Source organism: Aegilops tauschii, chromosome 3 (assembly GCF_002575655.3).
Source record: "Aegilops tauschii subsp. strangulata cultivar AL8/78 chromosome 3, Aet v6.0, whole genome shotgun sequence".
In the NCBI taxonomy this organism is placed as follows: domain Eukaryota; kingdom Viridiplantae; phylum Streptophyta; class Magnoliopsida; order Poales; family Poaceae; genus Aegilops; species Aegilops tauschii.
This window is the reverse complement of record NC_053037.3, coordinates 27,388,616-27,395,185: the sequence shown is the minus strand read 5'-3', so window position 1 is coordinate 27,395,185 and position 6,570 is coordinate 27,388,616.

The window sequence follows — 6,570 nt, the reverse complement described above, 5'->3', positions numbered from 1 at the left end:
CATAAAGATTATCACGATAGATTGGCCTATGAAACACTTCAACAAACTGAAAAGAAGAAGTGCACAACCGTGTGGTGGCCGGTCCTAATGACGAAGAACAAACGGTTTGCGTTTGGCGTTTGCTGAGATGGGGAGGGAGCAAAGACTGCACTAGTTACGTCGGGTACTTCCTGCATCCCAGGGCGGAGAGCAGGACAGGTCCTAATTTTTCGGAGACTCGGGGCGAACCAAAAAAATGGGCCCAATAACTATTGTAGATTGAAAATTTTCACAAAAAAAAGCATTGAATTTGAAACATTTAACTGAATAGTGGTAGCAAGAAATTTCATTAGCAAATAAGAATTTTCATAATGCACCATGGATATGCACGGATGCAACAAGAAAAATGTCTTAATTCCTAACCCAGGGAAGATAGAATTTCTAACAATGCTGAAAAGAAAAGAGAAATAAGATGTATCCCTAGCAGGAGCACTTCAACAATGATCAAGAGAGGAGCATTCTTGCTGAGAAATATAAAGGACAAACTTCTAGTTCACTGATGTTTGGTTTCCAGAATTGAAAGTATTTCCGTGTTCACTTGAATTTGTAATAGCCTAGTTAGGATCTTTTTCAGAATCTAATATTTCAACATGTTGTTCTTCTCTTCACTATGAACATCTAATTCCTCAAAATTCTCACCGACGGCATTCCTAGAAACAAAGGTGTGCATAATACCCTTTACATATTTAATGGACTTATCTGCTGGTTTCCTTTTCTTTCTTTTTCTATGAGAAGAAAACCAGACAGATGGTTTGAGGTACTAACATTTTTACGAGAAAGGAGAAGAAACACCTAAATTTGTTGGGGTAAAATTATCCAACATCTCATGTCTGGCTATGGTCCTCGCTCCGTCCTAGGTTCCTTGTCTCCTCCAAAAAATACTACATGTGTAGAAGAGAGAAATTAAAAAAAAATATATACAAAGATTACAATCAAGGGTTAATTATCCTTTTGCCCTTAGTGGTGTCCATGTGCTCAGTTTTGCCCTCAGATGCGAATCGTGCTTAGTTTTGCCCCTAGTCCGTGCGCACCAACTCGTTCCGTGAGTATTGCCGTCTCCGTCAGGTCAACCTTTTGACTCGGCCCTTATAGGTGGCACCAGGCGGCAGAGACGTGCTAGACGATCAGACCGTTGCACGCGTGGCTTGTGGGACCCAGCAAAGAGCCGTTGCGGGTGTGCTATATAAGCGGGCGTCAGAGAGCGGCGGTGACCACGGCGATAGAGAGAGCGGGCGACAGAGAGCACGGCGGTGACCACGGCGACAGAGAGAGCGGCGGTGGGAAGATAGCTGTGGAGGGCGCGATGGCTTGAGATCCCCTTCGGCACCGAGCTCCATGTCTTCTTCAAGCTCCCGCACCACCTCGTGGATGCAGAGCCCGGCGCGCGTGGAGATGCCTATCTTCGTCTGTCCGCGGTGCCGGGCGGGCGTTGATCGCAGGGTTTCTCACACATCGAGGAACCAGAATCGTCTGTTCTACGTGTGCAGTGAGAATGGGGTAAGAATCGGGGCAATTGCACCATTTTCGTGGTCGGGATCTTTGAGCAATGGGTTGATCTGTTTGGCGTTCATGCAGGTGAAATGCTTCTTTGTTTGGGTCGATGCTCTGGCCAAGACTCCGATGAATGAACTGCAAGAAGAGCATGAAGAATGGTTGCGCATGCTGCCACGAATGGCAGTGGCCGCAACACGAGCTCCGGAAGAAGAGATGGAGGGCGAAGCACGCAATGACAGAGAGCTAGCTGTTGAGCTTAGTGAAGGAAATATGCCCTAGAGGAAATAATAAAGTTGTTATTTATATTTCGTTATATCATGATAAATGTTTATTATTCATGCTAGAATTGTATTAACCGGAAACTTGATACATGTATGAATACATAGACAAAACAAACTGTCCCTAGTATGCCTCTACTAGACTAGCTCGTTAATCAAAGATGGTTAAGTTTCCTGACCATAGACATGTGTTGTCATTTGATGAATGGGATCACATCATTAGAGAATGATGTGATGGACAAGACCTATCCGTTAGCTTAGCATTATGATCGTTGAGTTTTATTGCTATTGCTTTCTTCATGACTTATACATGTTCCTCTGACTATGAGATTATGCAACTCCCGAATACCGGGGGAACACCTTGTGTGCTATCAAACATCACAACGTAACTGGATGATTATAAAGATGCTCTACAGGTGTCTCCGAAGGCGTTTGTTGGGTTGGCATTGATCGAGATTAGGATTTGTCACTCGTGTATCGGAGAGGTATCTCTGGGCCCTCTCGGTAATGCACATCACTATAAGCCTTGCAAGCAATGTGACTAATAAGTTAGTTGCGGATTGATGCATTACGGAACGAGTAAAGAGACTTGCCGGTAACGAGATTGAACTAGGTATGGTGATACCGACGATCGAATCTCGGGCAAGTAACATACCGATGACAAAGGGAACAACGTATGTTGTTATGCGGTTTGACCGATAAAGATCTTCGTAGAATATGTAGGAGCCAATATGAGCATCCAGGTTCCGCTATTGGTTACTGACCGAAGATGTGTCTCGGTCATGTCTACATAGTTCTCGAACCCGTAGGGTCCACACGCTTAACGTTCGATGACGATTTGTATTATGAGTTATGTGATTTGATGTACCGAAGGTTGTTCGGAGTCCCGGATGAGATCACGGACATGACGAGGAGTCTCGAAATGGTCGAGACATAAAGATTGATATATTGGAAGGTTATATTCGGACACCGAAAAGGTTTCAAAGTGTATCGGGTATTTTTTGGAGTACCGGGAGGTTACCCAAACCCCCCGGGGAGCCTATGGGCCTTATTGGGCCCTAGTGGAGAAAGAGGGTAGCAAGGAAAGTGTGGGGCGTGCCCTCCTAGGCCCAAACCAAATTGGTTTAGGGTTTGGGGGGCCGGCCCCCTCTTTCCTTCTCCCCTCCTCCTCTTTCCTCCTTCTCCTAGTAGGAATAGGAAAGGGGGGGGGGCAAACCTACTTGGAGTAGGATTGCCCCCCCTTGGTGCGCGCCTCCTCCTAGGCCGGCCTCCTCCTCCCTCCCTCCTTTATATACGTGGGGAGGGGGCACCCCAAAGACACACAAGTTGATCTTTTAGCCGTGTGCGGTGCCCCCCTCCACAGTTACACACCTCGGTCATATTGTCATAGTGCTTAGGCGAAGCCCTGCACCGGTAACTTCATCATCACCGTCACCACGCCGTCATGCTGACGAAACTCTCCCTCGGCCTCAACTGGATCAAGAGTTTGAGGGACGTCACCGAGCTGAACGTGTGCAGATCGCGGAGGTGCCGTGCTTTCGGTACTTGATCGGTTGGATCGCGAAGACGTTCGACTACATCAACCGCGTTACTAAACGCTTCCGCTTTCGGTCTACGAGGGTACGTGGACACACTCTCCCAGCTCGTTGCTATGCATCTCCTAGATAGATCTTGCGTGATCGTAGGAATTTTTTTTGAAATACCGCGTTCCCCAACAGTGGTATCAGAGCCAGGTCTATGCGTAGATGTTATATGCACGAGTAGAACACAAAGAGTTGTGGGCGATAATAGTCATACTGCTTACCAGCATGTCATACTTTGATTTGGCGGTATTGTTGGATGAAGCGGCCCAGACCGACATTACATGACCGCGTTCATGAGACTGGTTCTACCGCCGTGCTTCACACATAGGTGGCTAGTGGGTGTCTGTTTCTCCAACTTTAGTTGAATTGAGTGTGACTACGCCCGGTCCTTGTTGAAGGTTAAAACATCACACTTGATGAAAAATCGTTGTGGTTTTGATGCGTAGGTAAGAACGGTTCTTGCTTTAAGCCCGTAGCAGCCACGTAAAACTTGCAACAACAAAGTAGAGGACGTCTAACTTGTTTTTGCAGGGGATGTTGTGATATGATATGGTCAAGACGTGATGAGATATAAATTGTTGTATGAGATGATCATGTTTTTGAACTTATCGGCAACTGGTAGGAGCCTTATGGTTGTCTCTTTATTGCATAAGATGCAAGCGCCATGTAATTGCTTTACTTTATCGCTATGCGATAGCAATAGTTGCAAAGCAATAGTTGACGAGACGACCATATGACGACACGTTGATAGAGATCAAGATGATAGAGATCATGGTGTCATGCCGGTGATGATAGAAATCATGATGGTACTTTGGAGATGGAGATCAAAGGCACAAGATGATGATGGCCATATCATGTCACATATTTTGATTGCACGTGATGTTTATCTTTTACACATCTTATTTTGCTTAGTTCGGCGGTAGCTTTATAAGATGATCCCTTACTAAAATTTCAAGGTATAAGTGTTCTCCCTGAGTATGCACCGTTGCGACAGTTCTTCGTGCTGAGACACCACGTGATGATTGGGTGTGATAAGCTCTACGTTCACATACAACGGGTGCAAGCCAGTTTTGCACACGCAAAATACTCGGGTTAAGCTTGACGAGCCTAGCATATGCAGATATGGCCTCGGAACACTGGAGACCGAAAGGTCGAACATGAATCATATGGTTATGATCAACATAGTGATGTTCACCATTGAAAACTACTCCATCTCACGTGATGATCAGCCATGGTTTAGTTGATTTGGATCACGTGATCATTTAGATGACTCGAGGGATGTCTATCTAAGTGGGAGTTCTTAAGTAATATGATTAATTGAACTTTAATTTATCATGAACTTAGTCCTGGTAGTATTAGCATATCTATGTTGTAGATCAATAGCTCGCGATGTAGCTCCCCGTTTATTTTTTATATGTTCCTAGAGAAATATAAGTTGAAAGATGATAGTAGCAATGATGCGGACTTGGTCCGTGATCTGAGGATTTTCCTCATTACTGCACAGAAAAATCATGTCCTTGATGCACCGCTAGGTGACATAACTATTGCCGGAGCAGATGCAGACGTTATGAATGTTTTGACAAGCTCGGTATGATGACTACTTGATAGTTTAGTGCACCATGCTTTACGACTTAGAACTGGGACTTCAAAAATGTTTTGAATGCCACGGAGCATATAAGATGTTCCAAGAGTTGAAATTGGTATTTCATACTCATGCTTGTGTCGACAGGTATGAGATCTTTGACAGTACTTTGCCTATAAGATGGAGGAGAATAGCTCAACCAGTGAGCATGTGCTCAGATTGTCTGGATACTACAATTGCTTGAATCCAGTGGGAGTTAATCTTCCAGATAAGATAGTAATTGACAAAGTTCTCTAGTCACTATCACCAAGTTACTAGAACTTCGTGATGAACTATAATATGCAAGGGATGACGAAAATAATTCCCGAGCTCTTCGCGATACTGAAATCAGCGAAGGTAGAAATCAAGAAATAGCATCAAGTGTTAATGGTTGACAAGACCACTAGTTTCAAGTAAAAGGGCAAGGGAAGAAAGGGAACTTCAACATGAATGGCAATCAAATTGCCACTCCCGTGAAGAAGCCCAAAGCTAGACCCAAGCCTGAAACTAAGTGCTTCTACTGCAAAGGAGATGGTCACTGGAAGCGGAACTGCCCCTAGATACTTGGCGGATAAGAAGGATGGCAAAGTGAACAAAGGTATATTTGATATACATGTTATTGATGTGTACTTTACTAGTGTTTATAGCAACCCCTCGGTATTTGATACTGGTTCACTTACTAAGAGTAGTAACTCGAAATAGGAGTTGCAAAATAAACAGAGACTAGTTAAGGGCGAGGTGACGATGAGTGTTGGAAGTGATTCCAAGGTTGATAAGATCACCATCGCACACTCCCTTTACCTTTGGGATTAGTGTTGAACATAAAATAAATGTTATTTGGTGTTTGCGTTAAGCATGAATATGATTGGATCTTGTTTATTGCAATACGGTTATTCATTTAAGTCAAAGAATTATTGTTGTTCTGTTTACATGAATAAAACCTTCTATGGTCATACACTTAATATAAATGGTTTATTGAATCTCGATCGTAGTGATACACATATTCATAATATTGATGCCAAAAGATGCAAAGTTGATAATGATAGTGCAACATACTTGTGGCACTGCCGTTTAGGTCATATTGGTGTGAAGCGCATGAAGAAACTCCATGCTGATGGACTTTTGGAATCACTGAATCACTTGATGCTTGCGAACCATGCCTCATGGGCAAGATGACTAAGACTCCGTTCTCCGGAACAATGGAGCGAGTAACTGAATTATTGGAAATAATACATACTGATGTATGCGGTCCGATGAGTGTCGAGGCTCACGGCGGGTATCGTTATTTTCTGACCTTCACAGATGATTTGAGCAGATATGGGTATATCTACTTAATGAAACATAAGTCTGAAACATTTGAAAAAGTTCAAAGAATTTCAGAGTTAAGTGGAAAATCATCATAACAAGAAAATAAAATTTCTACGATCTGATCATGGAGATGAACGTTTGAGTTATGAGTTTGGTCTTCATTTGAAACAATGTGGAATAGTTTCACAACTCACGCCACCTGGAACACCACAGCGTAATGGTGTGTTCGAACGTCGTAACCGTACTT